Raw genomic sequence first — 17545 nt, 5'->3', positions numbered from 1 at the left:
GATTAGGTGTTTTGAAGGACAAACAGAAATATATTTTAGATAGACAGGTTGTCTTCAAACACTTCAGAGATCTACAGAATGTGGCATTTTAAATGTTTTAATAACATAGATTCTTTTTTATGACAATGAGACATGTCATAAACATAAAAGAAACTTCATATGGAGTTTGCTTTCCTTATGGCAAGTTAGCCATTTGAGCAATAAACTGTTCTTGCCTGGACTGCTTGATAAAATGTATCAACTGGACATGCAGAACCCATAGAAAAATGACCACTAAATTTTGCCAAAACAAGGTAAGATGGTCCTTCAGAGTGACTGCCAGACATTCTTCAGGACATGGAAAAGCAACTAAAAACTCTAGGCCAATAGACTGAAGATGGATGCCCCAATGTTACAGATGAACTTTGGGTGACTGTCCAGGCATCCAGCAGTCTCTGTCATTCTAGATTTTTGGAAGTTGTTTACAATACTCTTCCTGTTTACTTAGGTAATATTATATCTTTCTGGGGTCTTTGATGTAGTTGAAGACTAGATAGTTATAATTTTCCTTGGTTATGATAAAAGATAAGCTAGATATGAAACTTTAGACTCACAAATATAGGGTAGATGATAAAATATTTTCTTTAATTTTGCCAAATACAAATAGACTAGATAGTGTAACTGTAATTCTTGCTTGATAACTGTTTGTTATACATATTTTTACTATATTAAAGCTGAATCCTTCCTTTTTGATTAGACAGAAAATTGGAAGTGCTGGGGTATATATTCTTGTACTCTGTGAATATAAGTAGTTCTCATTGGTTAATAAATAAGCTGCTTTGGCCTATGGCAAGGCAGCTTAGAGGCAGGTAAGAAATCCAAGGAGAGAGACAGGAAAGAAAAGAGAAAAGCATAGGGGGGGGGATGCCAGACTGCCATCCTAGTAAGAGCAACATGTAATGGGATGCAGGTAAAGCCACGGAACATGTGATGATACATAGATTAATAGTTATGGGTTGAGTTGAACTAAAAGGGCTAGCTAGCCAGAGGCCTGACATAGGACATACAATTGATAATTAATATTAAGCCTCTGAATGCTTATTTTATCAGCTGCTAAGGGACTTCAGGGCTGGGTGGCACTGTAGAAAGATGGAATGGTGGGGCTGGGCAGGACTTGAGAAACCTTAGGGCTACAAGAGTGTCCATCAGGTGGAAGATGGACAAGGGTCTTTGAAGGGTTATATAGATACTACTCCCATCTACTGATGTAGCTGACTTCACTTTAAGTGGTACAGATGTTTTCTTTCTGGATAATTGTGGGTTTAGAAGAATTGAACAGATACTCACTGGATCTGGACATTTATACAATCTAGGCATTGTGGACCTTTGAAGCTTCTGAATTCATCATCCTATGGTAGCTAGAATGAACAATATAGGCTGTTGTACCATATGCTTTCCCTTACTGACTATGGAACCAAGTATCTCCATCAGCATCCTTCCTTCAAACTCTTGACTACTGAACATCTAAGTCCATTAACCACTTTCTTCTTCAGTTAACCATTTTTTTGTATTTGTTTTTTGAAAGAATTGCAGGATATGTATCACCTCCCACCTAACGAAGAAGCTGAAGGCCAAGGAAGCAGATGACTCATGAGCACATTCTGACATTGAATTCAGCCTGACTATATCTCTTTATGCCTCTTCTCTGATACTGATTATCTGGGTTTTCAAAAAGGTGTTCCAGGTTGGGGTACCTAAAAAAGAAAACAATATGACAATGGAACAGACTAAGGGAGAAAGTAACTAAAACACACAAAGAGTAGAGACTGGGACTTGATTATAGCTAAAAGAGCTTCTAAAAATATCTAGGGAAACTTATTTCCACAAATCTGTGTTAATATCACAAAATGACTTTCCATTCAAGATTTAATCCTTCTCTGTTTTGTTCTTATATGTATTTTAATTAGAAGGTTCCACTTAAAATTAAACTTTCATGTCATCGTCATCTGCCTGACCCTCTGGAATACTGCCGAGTAATGTGGCATCCACAGAATACCATTGTGTCCACTTATGTGGTTTAAAATGTATTCTGAATAGTCAAAGTGTCCTCCTATCTCTTTGAAATTCAGATATCCTGAGTTTCAGAGGGTCCTTTCACTGGCTCTTTCAAACCACCTACAGACATCTCTTTATTCTTCTTTATTGTATAAATTGAGAAATAGATCAAATAGAAATTAAGTGGCATATAGAGGTCAATGCAAATTACTAGAAGACCCCAGGAAAGGCATCACCCTGGGATCCCCAGAAGATACCTTGCTGGTCACCTGACTTTTCTGAGCTGATTGAAGAAGCCTCCAGTTACATGTGGCAGATGACAAACATTTTTCTCTTCCTTTGCCTTCTTCCTCCTCCTCCTCCTTTTCTTCTTCTTCTTCTCCTCCTCCTCCTCCTTCTTCTTCTTCTCCTCTCCTCCTATGACTTCCTCTTCCTCTTCTTCTTATCTTCTTTTTTAAATTTTGTGTGTTTATGATTGTGCTGTGTACATGAATGTGTGAACATGAACTCTCATGTGTTAGAGCATGCCTGGGTGTGAATCATACACATGTACAAGTATTCATGCATGCATGTTCTGTGGAGGCCAAGGTATATGTAAGAGATCTTTCTTAATAGTTCTCTACTGTATGTATTAAGACAGTGTCTCTCACTTGAACTCAGAGCTCACTTTTTGGCTACTCCATCTAGCTGACTTATTGTATGAATCCCTTGTCTCTGTCTTTGGAGTGTTGGATTACAGGAAGACTACCACACCTGCTCAGCAATGTGAGTGGTAGGTTTCTGCACTTGAGTCCTCACATAGACATGGCAAGTACTTTACCCACTGAGCCATCTCCCTAGTCCCAAATTCTCTCTACAAAGATTTTCTCAAAAAGATTCACCATCAGCTCTCCTTCCAAGAGTATCTCTTACCCCTTGTTTCACAATATCTACATTAGAACCAGTCTGTTCACTTTTTGTTCTTTTTGGTTTATCTATTATACACCAATCAAATTAAAGGTATTCAGAATTTCAGGTTCAATATAAATTTCTGAATAAATTTGCTCTCAGTACAGTGGCTTTGCAAGCAAGAAAACAAGTTTTTCACTTTTTTAAATAAAGAATTTACCTTTATAGGTGTATTTCTCTTGTTTTTAGCTAGCAGACTCTTTGAATAAAGTAACTACACTTAATTCTTAAAATCTCTAGTGGAAATAAAGTGATATCACTTTTAATTAACATTCACAGCCACTTGGCTATTGCAATTCCAGAATTCATACTTAAAATTTCTAGATCAAGTGTTTGCAAATAGTCTTTGTAGATATATAGATTATAGCCAGATTCAACGTCTGTCTGTTTTTGATAAATCAAACTTTATTAGCATGTAGCCTGCTTATTCATTTGCATATCATCTAAGACTACTTTTTGACAGTTGCATAGTTAGAACAGACATCACATGCTCTACAAAACTAAAAATATTCCCAACTCTACCATTAACAGAAAGTGTTGCCAATGACTATTGTAGATGATCCTCTGGCAGAGAAGACCAGTAACCCAGACTACCTCATATGTCATAGCACTTACAAAGTATATAGTTCCTAAAATATCAAGCAAAACTCCCACATATCTTCGTTGGTGGGTGATCACACAGTTCAGATTCAGGCTCATCACTTTGCAAGTGTCAAACCATTAAAGTGGAGGATAGCAATTTTCCTAAAAGACCATTCCACTTCTGTCGGGGGACACTAACTAGTAAGAACTATTTGAGGATTTTTATTTTTTATTTTTTGCTCAATTTCCACAATGCTATGTTTCATCACTGTGATTTACAGTCTGCTGAGCCAAAGGTTCTGGATTTCTTGGCATGTATTTTGGTGCTACAGTATTACTTTGATTATGTCTTCTTATATCTGGCATAAATACATTCCCTTTGTGCATATTCCTTTTAGATGCTGTACAAAAAAGCATGACTCTTCTTTTTTACTCTGTCTCTCTCTCTTCTTTTTTTGAAGCAGCTGTGAAGTCATAATTATGTTCCCTTCCCACTGGCAACTGGCAAGCCCTTTATTTTTGTGCAGTTGGAACTCAACAAGAATAAATAAAGTCCATTTTCCTCCTTGAGGGGCTATTCTGCCATTCCATCTAGGATTTCACAGTTTGCCAATTCCTAAAGCATCTATCGGTATAAATAGTTTTATGCCCTTAAAAAAAGTGAGCCATAGAAAATGAGGTGAGAAAGGAAAATATCTCAAAAGAATATGAAAAAAAAATCAACATCATCTGTAAGATGCAGCAACAAACGCACTAGCTTTTAAAAACTTATAATTATCATTGTTGGTTAATTGGTACCATAGATTACCCAGTACTGACATGTAATTTTCTAAAACAAAGAGGTTTTATTGTGTTACACAGTGCTGTAGATTTAGGAACTTTTTATTTTATTTTTACACATTGAAGAACAAAGGGTAAAATTCCTGAAGCGTGCAAGGATTTAGATAATGAATTGCATCCTAAATTTAGAAAATACATCAGACAACACACAGAGATTCATGTTAGGAATTTGTAATACCAGAACAGCAAGTTATTTAGACTTTTGTTTATTAATAAGTCAACTTTTCTTGGCTCAAAGTGGAATAAGACCAGAAACATTAATGAACATTTACATGGGCCTTCAAAGAGGTCATAACCAGGGTATATTATTTATGCTTTATGGGAAAAGAGAGTTAATATTTGTATATTCATTTAGATTCTAACATTAATTTTAGAAAGTTTATAGACGCATTTGTCTTTTAATGCCCCAATATAATAACAATCTCGAGAGCCTATGAAACCTTCAACATTTACTTGCTGATTAATCTGTTTTTCATTTGTGGAATCAACTATTTCTTGACTAGGCTAGTTTTTAGAAGATACTAGCCTCTATGCAGAGGTAGGCATGCATTTGGGAATATAAACAAATATAGATTCAAGGTTCTGCCTTCAAACTTTCTTGTTGGAGCCAAATCTGACTTGATGTTTAATGACTTCCTGCCTCTCTGGCCTGTGAAGAAATGCTTCAGAAGGAAGACATATGTTTGTCTGGGCCTCTCTTGTTTAAAACACCAGGATCTTTCCAAAACAACAGGTATAAAGGTCAGAAGGGGAGATTGCCAGCCTCCAATAAACGTATTAGTACTTGGTAAACAGAGACTTCACTCATCAGCCTGGATGAATTAATGATAATGTTAGGGAAAAAAATTTAGCAAAGGAAACTTCAGATGAACCCAAGTGACATAAGGTCTTAGAAAACCAAGAAGAAAGTACAGCAAGGCCTTCCCAGCCCGCTGCATCACAGATGAGCTTCTCCTTTGAATTTTATTCCGTATAGAATACCACACACAGAGATGAACTCAAGGAATTTGCATTCAATAATGGATAACTTTTTGACATTTATTTGAAGTTTCCCTTCAGGGAAAATGGCCCAACCAGTTCTTTGGAGTTACTTCATAATTAAGCAGGCCCTGGTATGTATCATGTGACTAAGGTCATCTACTGCATAGCCTCTCAAACCTCTTTAAATCTCGAGCTTTGGGGCCATTTAATATTTCCTTTAAAAAGGGAATAAGTGGAAGACAGCTAGTGTTCACATGAACAAAACAGTCTCTTCCCCGACAACACATCCCCTGTGTCTAGGAAAGACACTTAGTAAGAGCTCATTGCTGTTACACCAGTGTTGATAGTAGATATGTTGGTTGTGACCTGGTGTACTTTTCAAGTCAACAGATCCATGAAAGAGGTAAACAAGAAGTGCATGAGTAAAGAAAGAGAAAAATGTAAGTAAGTAATATAAGAAAAATCAATAAATCAAATAATTCAGTAAAAATATGTGTGAGGACTGGTGAGATGTCCCAAGGGTAAACTTGCTTCCTTCATAACCTTAGTTTCATCATTGGGACCCAGTGTAGAAAGGAGAGATCTGACTCCTGCAAGCTGTTCTCAGACTATACCCACACAGGCACGTTTGTGAATAAAGTACAAGAATCCCTCATCGTTGTCCTTACCACACAATCAACTCAATGGGTGGTGGTCTCTTCATTCTCAGACTGCTGCCTAAAAGCACTGAAGTTGGAATTAGCATACTAGCAACATTAGACTCCTTTTATCCTCTCCAAATCTCAGTCTTATCATCTAAAAAACAGAGATAACACCATTACCTAGTGACCTCATGCAAGTGACTGATGCCACAGCCACTGGTTAAATTCCATGAATAAGAACATCACCTCACAATCCCCAGGGCCACCTTGCTTTCCTATCTCTGAAATACCCCTGCATTATTCTTATTAATTCAAGGATTCAACAAGCCCTATTAAGTGTATGCTGTTGCAGGTTTCAAGTTCTCCCCCAAGGATCTCCAATCATGCATGACAGAAAACAACATGAAAGAAGAAATCATTGCAACTGCTTTTACTTTTTAAAGAATTTTTTCTTTGGTATTAAAAAAAAAAAAAAGACAACCATTCCATGGGCATCCTACCTTTGGAGCAAGAAAAAGACTAGATAAGAGTGAATACTTACCCTGGCCCATTTTGGAGAGAGGAGCTTATATATTCTGGATGGCCCTGAACTTGCCATGAGGAAACACAGTGACCTTGAACTTCTGCTCTGCTTCTGCTTTCCTAGTGTTCCGGTCTTCCAGGTGTGCACCACCAAGCTCAGTTTATGTAGTTCTGGGGATGGAAACCTGGGTCCCATGCATTTTAAGCAAACATACTGCCAACTGTGCTACCTCTTCAGTTTATAAGCACATTTGTTAGTGACAAATGTTAGTGTCCTCCAAGTATTAAGTCTCCATGAGCAGATTAGACATGATGAATGAAACAGTAAGATAAGTAAAAAAGTATTGCCATGGTTAAGTGTGTCATAAGAATATACAAATGAGCACTACAGCTAAAACTTAAGAGCTAATATTTTCTATTTCAACTCTTAGAACACTAGAGAACTAGAATTTAGAGGTGTTTTGCCTCCCCCTAAGCCACTCGACACTTCATCATTTAATCTCTTTGGTATGCCACTTGCCTTGCAGAATAAAACTAAGATTTTTTTTAACCCCCCAGTCTGTCCTTTAGCAAAGAAGTGAAATAATCAGAACCTGGCATACTTGTTGCCAGCAACTTCGTCTGTGTTCATTTCTCTGCTGATTCCCCAGTGGAAGGTGCAGCTCAGAGACAATAAAGGACCATTTTACATCTTCCACTCAACACTGTGAAATAAATTCAAATATGTGCTCCTGTTCCTTATTGAGTGTCTACAGTGGGTGGAAGAGCTAAAGGCTAGAGATTCAAAGATGACAGGCACAGTTTATGATCCCATGTTTATCTGCAGGCTTGGGAATGAGAAACACGGGATCAAATGAATCCAAATGTGAGAGACTATAATAGAGGCACAGATAACACATTCCTAGCTCATAGAAAAAGAAATAAGTTCAGGAGCTGGAAGGAAAGGTGCTGGGAGGTATAAGGTAAGCTTCTTGATGCCCAAAGCAATTGAACTGATGTGTTTATTACAGATTTCAATCATCAAAGACAATAAAGGTGGAGGAGTCTTCATGACTCAAGGCAGGAACACACTTGCTTTCTACTTAGAGCCATAGCTTCCTATACTCAGAGGACATCATCTTACCAATGTAAAAATGATCGCCCAAGGAAACAAAATGCATGTGATCAAGAGAAACGCTCTAGGACTAATCTTTCTGATGTGGCCTGGATTGACAGCACTGATGTTGTTCTGTAACATCTCTGACAATTTGAGGAGGATAAGAGGACCACCTTCACTACCCAGCAGGTACCTCACTAGTGATTCAAGTGCTTGCATGTTAGGATACAGTGACCAATGCACGACAAGCACTCAGTACGCAAATATTCTTGTAGTATTTCATCATCATCATCAATCATCATCATCATCAGAAATAATTCTCTCCAGCATTAAAAAGATTTTAAGTGCAAAAAAGCACCCATCCTCATTCAAACAATAATTAAATGCAGTGACACACACACACACACACACACACACACACACACACACACCTCAAAAATAAAACCACATCAAAGTAAGGCTGGGTTCGTTGTAAGAAAGGGTTGAAGGATTTTTGTGGAATAGAGAAAGGAATGAAGCAGGAGAATATGGGGGGGGGGACAACCAAAATTTAGGATATACATATTTAAAATTGCTAATGATTTTAAAAATATAAGCTAAAGATATTTAAGTTTAAGAATAAGATTTTCTTTTATTTTATGTACACTGGTATTTTTGCCTGGAACAGAGAGTTGTGAGCTGCCATGTGGGTTCTGGGAATTGAACCTGGATCCTCTGGAAGAGCAGCCAGTGCTCTTAACTGCTGAGCCATCTTTCCAGCTCAATAATAGGATGTCCCGACCCAACTGGTGGAAAAGGATTTAGGAGAAGTAAAGGAAATGTTCTAATGTCTTTGAAGTCACATGATAGTGTCATAGACATGTACTCTAAAGGCTTGTCACTTTCCTGAGTTGCATTGTAGAGCCACAGATGCCACTGGCTCAAGGACAGCCCAGGGGCATCCTCCACATGGTCCAGATTTAGGGTTGCACAGTGGCCATGGCATGGTTCTCAGTCACTAACTGTAGTATTGAATAAGACCAACACACATACTATCTTGTTCACTACCCAGTGGAAGATGTCAAATCAAATACTACCTATTTATGAAAAGTGTGTTAATCCTCTCTACTCATTTACTAAATAAGAATGGTGGATGCTTTAGAGTCTTCAAGCAGATGGCCTCGTGTGTAACTTCCAAAATGGGTCTAACCCAAGCTGGAAGAATTTAGATGCTAATCCTTGCCAAACTGGTCGTCTGCTAACTGTTGAAAATGCTTCTGCAGCATCTAAGGCTGGCTTCGATGCCCAGCTGACTTGCCTTCCCCTCTGTAACACTCTCTCTCTCTCTCTCTCTCTCTCTCTCTCTCTCTCTCTCTCTCTCTCTCTCTCTCTCTCCTTCTGAATATTGGTCAAAGAGAATTCTATAGTTTGTCTTGATAAAAGCATCATACAGTTGGTACACAATTTTTCCACCCCATCCTCAGTAATTCTGGAAGCATTGCCCCTTCTTCAGCACTAATAAACCATTACCCAACTATTATTTGAGTTCACTCAGACATCTAACAAAGATTCCTACTATTTACTTAACATAATAGAAACAAATGTGTGTCTTCTAGCTGTCACCAGGAAAATCCTATCCTTACAACATCATTTTAAAGAACCGACTTGTGACATCCTGGAAATACCATCATGGTCCAAGTTAACAGTTATTATCTGAGATAAGATGACTTGCATTCCATAGTTTACTTTATTATCCTGGATTTCTCACATTTTTAAAGCAAGTCTTTTCTGAGAAACTATGAGACATAATCTAGATCAAGTCCTTGGTATTCTTAACAATTCAAAAATTCTTTAAATAAAATAAACAATGGACATTATGCTCTACATGCCACAGCTGATGTTCCTCAGTCAGAAAGTAGTTTTCAAATAATTAGAAACAATTATTTTAAATAATTCAACAAAGCACCTCATTTACATTTTGACTAATAAAGAAATGACTACTATAAACAAGGGCTATGAGTATGAAGATAGAAGACAGACTTCTAAAAATTAAATTCAGAAAACAGACACTCTGTAAACATCTTTTATACCTAAATAATGAGTGTATGTGTATATATCCATTCATTTTCCTTAATAAGCTCTGTGTTCTGTATATGTACATACACAAATATATAGATCTATATATACATTTATACCTACTTATATGCATATAATACAAGCTGTATGAAAGAAAGCACAGGCAGTCTCTAACAGTTGAACAACACGTCCCTGAATCATAAGGTTGTTCATAATTAACTCTCCAGGGTAGAAGTCAAATGAGAATACAATCACACAGGTGTATTTCAGTCTGATATTTCCTGGAAGGCTTACCTATTAATTACACATGAGAGAAGCAGCCAGTTGTGGTGGACAAGTGTTTGGTGCTTCTCAGGAACAGAGGGACACACTCTAGGGACACCTCGGTAAGGTTTTACTGCACCAAGAATAATAAATTCACAGATAAAACCAGATTTTCAACAATGAGAAGAAAAATGAAAGCCTCGAACAGCAGTGGCCATCACCAAGGAAACTGTCATTGAGAAGCAAGTTTTAAAGAAGATGCCAGTGCAGAGTACACTGCAGCTCAACCTAGAGATGTGCTTTGTGTCAAATGGAACCATCCAAGGCAGAAGCAGATTACCTGTTGGGAGGCCCTGCAAGAGACCCACGGCTCAGCTCTTCCACCCAGGTGCTCAAGTACAAGCTGTGCTACTCTGCATTGTTTTCTCAGAAATGCAGGCCTGCCACAGGCTGTACACGCATGGCTGCTAGACATCCCTTATATGAGAACAGTCTGGGGGCCCTGTCCCTGTCCTCTACACCAGCCTCACTCATTCAAGACACAGAGGAGCTTCTCCTAAGCCAAGGATGTCAATCATAATTGTTCCGTAAACTCCAATTCACTATCTTCTTGATAGCTCTTTTCCTCTCATTTAAAGATGCTATACTTAGAAAATGCTCTGAATTTTCTTTGACTTTGATACTTAAAACTTGTTAATATCATCTCAAGCAAACTCTCAAATATATACTATGCCCTTCTCTTCTGGCATCCTTCCTTAGATACCTAAAATTCTTTCGCATTTCTCCTTTTTTCTTTCTTTTTAAATTTTTCATTGTTTCTCTACATATCCCACAAATGGCCCTAATTGGAACAAAAAATGCAAACATAATTCTAACAAAATTATAGCTATTTTTCAAATACAATTATATATACCTACAAATTTTATTTAAGCTCAACTACTTCTAGAAGTACTATGAACAACATTTCAAGGATTCTATAAAGCATCCCAATTACCTCTTTTTTTTTTTGTTTTGTTTTTTGAGACAGGGTTTCTATGTGTAGTTTTGGTGCCTTTCCTGGAACTCACCCTGTAGCCCAGGCTGGCCTCGAACTCACAGAGATCCGCCTACCTCTGCCTCCCGAGTGCTGGGATTACAGGCATGCACCACCACCGCCCAGCCAATTACCTCTTCTTTAAGTATCAAAATTCTTGTTAAGTCAGATAGCTTCCAAATAAATAAAACACTGTGTACTCCAATTATCATTCCTGTTGCCATTCTGTTACTCACAATCCAACTAAGATGCTTTAAAGAAAAAAACTTCAGGTGTCCCCTAAACAACAGAAAATTAGTTTCCAGTCTTCTAGAAGTGGGGAAGCCCAAGGTTAGGGCTTTATTGTGTTGCTTTGGGGAGATCCAGCTTCCTGGTTTGGAGGCAGAGGCTTCTCATTGCGTGTTCAGCTGCTAAGGAGGAGGGATTTCTTGATCTTTTCTACAGAGGTACATATCCTTGCTATGAGGACTTGCTCTCTTGATAGAGTTTTAACATGGATGGAAGCTTCCGTCTCCATCCTTCACCACCTTGAGGACTAGGATTTCAATGCATAAGTTGACAGCAGCAGAGTAGGGCTATAAAGAGTGAGACCATGGGAAGTGTTTTTTAATTTTTCCCATTACATGTAAACTCCAAAGTCTACTGTTAATTAGGCTTTGAAAGTTGGCTTAAATGTCTAATTACATTGTTCAAGCAACTATTTACCAGAAACTGAAGAAAATAATGATTTCTAAGCAGGGAGTTTCATAAGCTCACAAAAGCTTCTGTCTCTACAAAATCACAAATTTCAAATTAAATCACAAAGTTTAAATCCAGTTTTTACATTGACTTCAGTATTCAAACTTCCTATTTTTGCTAATTTGTCCCCCATGCCACAGTTCTCAGTAATGGATCTACCAAAATAGTCCACATTAGAGAGTGAACCAAAACTGACTCATAAGTGTAAGAAAAGTAACAAGAAGAAAAAAAGTCAGAGAAACATCTTACAATCTTTAAATATGCATGGAAATACATCTTTAAGAAATACTGCTCAAGAGAGCACCAGGAGAGAATAATTTGAAAGAATCACTAATAATATCAGTGGGAATGTTTCACTCTGGCTTTATCTCAAGGTGCCACATCTAGCCAAATAAATTAGTTCAGATCTGAATGCTGTTGTTTTTACTTCACTCTTGCCTAGAGAACAGATATGAAACACAAAAAATACATGACTAAGTGCAGGCCACACGAATGACGTATCATCCCCACATAGCACATAGTTCATATAAATTGAATATTCTCTCTGAGTAGCATAAATTGTCACAGTCAGCAACAGTTGGAGCTAACATGTGTAGCAAGGGCAAGTCACACTTTTAGAATCAGTCCTCCATATTAGACAATAGACTTTTGGCCCTCCATTTGAGACAGCTACAAAGGCTTGACAAACAGGTTTCAACTATGATGCAAAGTTGTATTCATTGGTATCAGAGGCCCACTGAACTCTGTAAGGACTCGGAAGTGACCTGGGAGGTGAATGAGATGGCTATCAACAGACATGGTGACAAAGAGCCGTTGAAGCTCTCTTTCAGAGTTAAAATGCACACGAGCAAGGAAAAAGATGCTCATGCTGTATACCTCTTCCACCCATGGCAGGGAGCGGGTGGAATAATTGTTTAGGACAGCAAATGTGAAGGCTCTGGCATGAGTTCAGAGTTCATCCATTTACTGTCATTAACCCTGCTAGGTGAGAGATGCTTTCTGTTCCTAGAAATGCACAGGCATTTCCCGCACGTGACTATGTTGTTGGTGCTCCTCTAACCACTGTGAAAACTGCTACTTTGTCCCAGGGAAGGTGTTACCACCACCGATACAGCAAAGTGTATTAAGTGGCCAGAGTGTTAACACTTTTTTCCATAGAAATAAGACTATGTATGATATTATCTATAAATAAGCACATACATACACACACACACACACACACAAACACAAATACCAGTACTCTCTAAAACATATTATGTCCAAATCAGATATACATATATTTAATTTTAGTAACTGGCTTTATGATGATTTGAAGATTAATACTTAAGGCTTTAAAATGTATTTTATTTATTGTTATATGCATATATGTGTCCACATTAGTGTATGCATGTGTGTGTATGTGTGTGGTACATGTACCTTGGTAGATTTTTTTTTTTTAAAAAGACAGAAGAAGGTGTCAGATCCATTAGAGCTGTGGCTGCAAACATTTTCAGAACACTGTAGGCCCAGCCAAGGAAACCCACTCTGACCTTGAAAGCAGAGCCAGTGGAAGAAACACAATTCAGCCCCAAAACCACAACCAAAGAAACACACTCTGACCTTGAAACCAGAGCCAAAGAAACGCTTGGGCCCTGGAACCAGAGCCAGTGAAAGAAACTCACCCTGACCCTGAAACCAAAGCCAAAAGGTTAAAAAGGGCCAGTGAAAGAAACACACTTCAGCCCTAAAACCAGAGCCAAATCTGGGCCTGACCAACTGAGCATGAAACCAACCAATCCCTGAGCAGGAAAACCAACCAATCCCTGAGCACAAAACCAACCAATCTGAGCTTGTCCAATCTCAAGGGGATTGAAATCTGGCCAATTCCCACTCTGAAAATCTTTTCACTGGAAAAACTCTACCCCTAAGCAGCCCCATATAAGCCCTGTGCCTGTTCAGTTGGCAGCTGCCCTTCTCCATCCTGGCAGGGGCAGCCACTCTCCCAGATTCCTCCTTCCCAAATAAATCTCTTGATAGAGTTTTGGGTGGTGACCTTCTTTCCCAGGAGAGGAGCAGAATCTCTGCTGGGAAACCCACTAGTGGAGTGCAACAGAGAAGCTACCAACACCTCTGCTGGGAAGCTCCCTTAGGGGAATTCAGCAAAAGTAACAACTTCTGGGGCCAGAGCAGATTGCTCCATTTCTGCTGGGGTTTCTCCCTTAACAGGGTGAAGCAGAGAGGTAACAACTTGGGCCGGAGCTGAGAAGAAACCAACATCTCTGCTGGGAAACCACCTTAGCAGGTTTGAGCAGAGTTCAGCTCTAAAGGCTCTCTCTCAGAGAAGAGCAGAATTGACACATCCTTGGGGGAGACCATCCCCCACTGGAACCCAGCTTCAGGTAGGCTGACTTCCTGACAAGTCAGGATACTTTTCGCTCCAGAGCTATAGGTATCACCGCTTCAGTGTATAGCCCGACTTCCCAACAAATCAGGATACCTTTCTCCTCACAGCTGTAGGTATTGTGTGACGTCCAACAGTCAGAGTGCCTTTCCCTCCAGAACTGTAACACTCGCAGGCACTTATCATTATGCGGATGCTGGGATCTGAATTCTTGTCCTCGTGATTATTAACTAAGCACTGTTAATAGCTGAACCACTTCTCCAGTGACAATACTGAAACTTGGATACTTAAGTTTTCTTTCTGAAAACTTCAACTGAAGCTGTTTGTGCTCATTTCTTTCCAAGGACAGACTCAAGGCAGGGAAGAAGTGGCTTCAGTGAGTTGGTGGCCTTGATGACACTATCCAGAAGTCACGCTGAAATGCAAAATAATAAAAGTATATTAAAAAATAAAAATTACCCCAGCTTAAATGCTGGGTGCAGTTGAGAGGATTCTAATGCAGGAGCAGTTGAGGTGCAAGGATGAGGCCTGCTTAGAAAATTGAATTTGTAATAAAGCAGCATTACTTTAAAGTAACAGAGAGACGTACAAATGTCCTGTTCAAAAGAGTAACAGTGGGATGGGGGTGGTTCATTGGTTAAAGTGCTTGCCAAGCAAATGTAAGGACCAGAATTCAGATCCCTCAGACTCATAACCCTGACAGGCAAAGCAACTGCCTGTAATCCCAGCACTCGAGAAAGAGAGACAAGGAGTCCATGAAGCAAGGTAGCCAGTAAGAGTACATGCAATTGGAGAGGTACAGGTTTAGTGGGAGACCCTGTCTCAATAAATAAAATAAAACTTAAGAATATCAACTGATAAAGACTTAACATCAATTTCAGGCCTTCATATGCATAGGTTCACATGGGTGCTGATGTGCACTCACACTCACATTTGTGTGCACATATGTGGATACATACATGCACATATGTGGTAGTTTGAAAGAAAATGGCCCCTAAAGGGAGTGGCACTACTAGGAGGTGTGGCCTTGTGGAGGGAGTGTGTCACTGTGGGGGCAGGCTTTGTGGTCTCCTTTGCCCAAGCTTCCTTCAGTATGACAGTCAGTTGACTTCCTGCTGCCTTCTGGTCAAGAAGCAGAACTCGAAGCTCCAGCACCATGTCTGCCTGCACACTGCCATGCTCCCTGTCATGCGGATAGTGGACTGAACCTCTGAAACTGTAAGTGAGCCACCCCAATTAAACATTTTCTTTATAAGAGTTGCAGTGGTTATGGTGTCTCTTCACAGCAGTAAAAACCCAAACTAAGACAACATGTGTGTATAATGTACACACATACACAAGAAAAGAAGGAGAAAAGGAGGAGGAGATGAAAAAGAGGAGGAGGAGTACTGGAGGAAGAGGGGGAGGAGGGGGAGAAGGGGAAGGCAGAAAGAGAGCAGGAGAAGGGGAAAGACAAGGAAAAAGGGAAGGAGGAAGAGAAAGAAAAGAGAATTCAACCAAATAAATGATCCCAAGAAAAGTAAGAGAGCAATAAATTTTTATTCCAGCATAAAAAAAGGATAAGGAGTTGAATTTATATATGACATGACTATTAAAGTCAACATTCTGTCAAAGTACACCTAGATAAATATTAACACCTTGCTTTTGTAACTGTACACCTCAATATATGTGTATATATTTCACATGGTATATTTAACTTAATTTACAGTTCAGTGAAAGAGTCCACATTCTCAATATAGAAATCAGTAAGTGGAGAAAAATGGTTCTGAGAGGCAATTTAAACCATTTATGGTTCATAATTTATAATCATTGTCCATAATTTCATATACTAGCCCATGAGATGGAGGGCAGTCACAAACACCAGTAAAGGTCTGCCGCATCAAAGGACAACTCATGTCAAAGTGGGCACTGCCTACCCAGCTGAAAGCAGCAAGTGCTGCAAGTCGAGAGGGCTGTGCTTCAGAAAACTCCTGAGTTAGGGGCAGCCAGAATTGCTATGGTGTCTACATCCGTGATCACTGAACTAAATGCTGCAAGTCGAGAGGGCTGGGCTTCAGAAAACTCCTGAGTTAGGGGCAGCTAGAATTGCTATGGTGTCTACATCCGTGATCACTGAACTAAACACACAAGCTCTTTTGCTTTTGGAATTAATATTTTATGAGAACACAACCATGTCACAGGTTACCATTGCCAGTGACTGATGTGTACTGTTACAAGGTCAAGAAGCAACAAAACAGATGGTGTAACCTACAAAGCCAAGCTGATGTCACTCTCTACCCTTCTGGAGCAGTTATCCAGTGCAGTCTAGCCTGTGACTCGAAGAGAGAAAGTAATAACTAGGATCCTAAGTTGAAAGGTTAATTCAGTCTTTCTATTCAGTTTGTTATATGTGCTGTCATTATCTCATTCAATCAGTAAATCACTGTGGTAAAAAGGTGATAGGCCTTATGAGAAACACAAACATAGGTCAAAGAATGTGCAATGGACATAGCTTGGAGCCATGAACACCTGCATTAGGAAATAAGCATTAAGGAGGTGAGACTTCAGGGGAGTTAGTTGTAATCTCAATGAAATTTCAATTTTCTGGTCTCCAGAAATGAGGGCAATCATGATCACTTTTTGAAAGCCAGATTTATGGATCATCTGTTCTGTTTGTTCTTAATTCCTCAGTCTAGATAGAGACTATTATAGTAACCCTGAAAGAATGGTAATGTTTAGAGTCTAGATTTTGAATTTCAAAGATTTTTCTATCTGATTGTTACTGTTTCTAGTGGTGCTCTGTGTATTGAAAGCATGGAAAACATTAGCATAGGGGCTGGACAGATGACTAGAAATTTAGAGCAAAGGCTGAAGTATCCAGGGTTTGATTCCCAGGACCCATAATGGCAGCTTAAAATTATATGTAAATTCAGTCCCAAAGGTTCCAATGCCCTTATCTGACCTCTATGGGTACTGCATGCACATGGTACGCAGACATACAGGCAGGCAAAACAACATTCATATAAAACAAACATAAAGAAAACAATTTAAAAGTTCCTTGAAATTCCTCCTTTTTTTAGTAGTTGTATTATTTCTCAGACAATTTTTAATTTATTTACTTCTGTCATGGGAAGTTCATATACTTAAACTCAAAATAAACTTTAAAAGTGGTATTTTCAGAGTTTGTCATTGAGGTGATGCTAAAAGATATGTTGACTATTTTTCCTGCAGCAGAAGAGTGAGTCATGAACTGAATTGAATTAATCATCTACCTCGCCACCATGTTGACCAAATGCAGATAAAATAACCGACTTTAATCAAATCCTTGCAAACCCACCATGGCAATCATCAACTGGGTCAGTTTTGCCTGGAGGAAGGATTATACTTTCACATACTGCTTTTGTGTTTACCAGATTAATCCATGTTTCTTTTTCAAGTGTCACATTAACAAA

Source organism: Peromyscus maniculatus, chromosome 6, assembly GCF_049852395.1.
Source record: "Peromyscus maniculatus bairdii isolate BWxNUB_F1_BW_parent chromosome 6, HU_Pman_BW_mat_3.1, whole genome shotgun sequence".
NCBI lineage: Eukaryota > Metazoa > Chordata > Mammalia > Rodentia > Cricetidae > Peromyscus > Peromyscus maniculatus.
Note: the sequence above shows the minus strand (reverse complement) of the source record.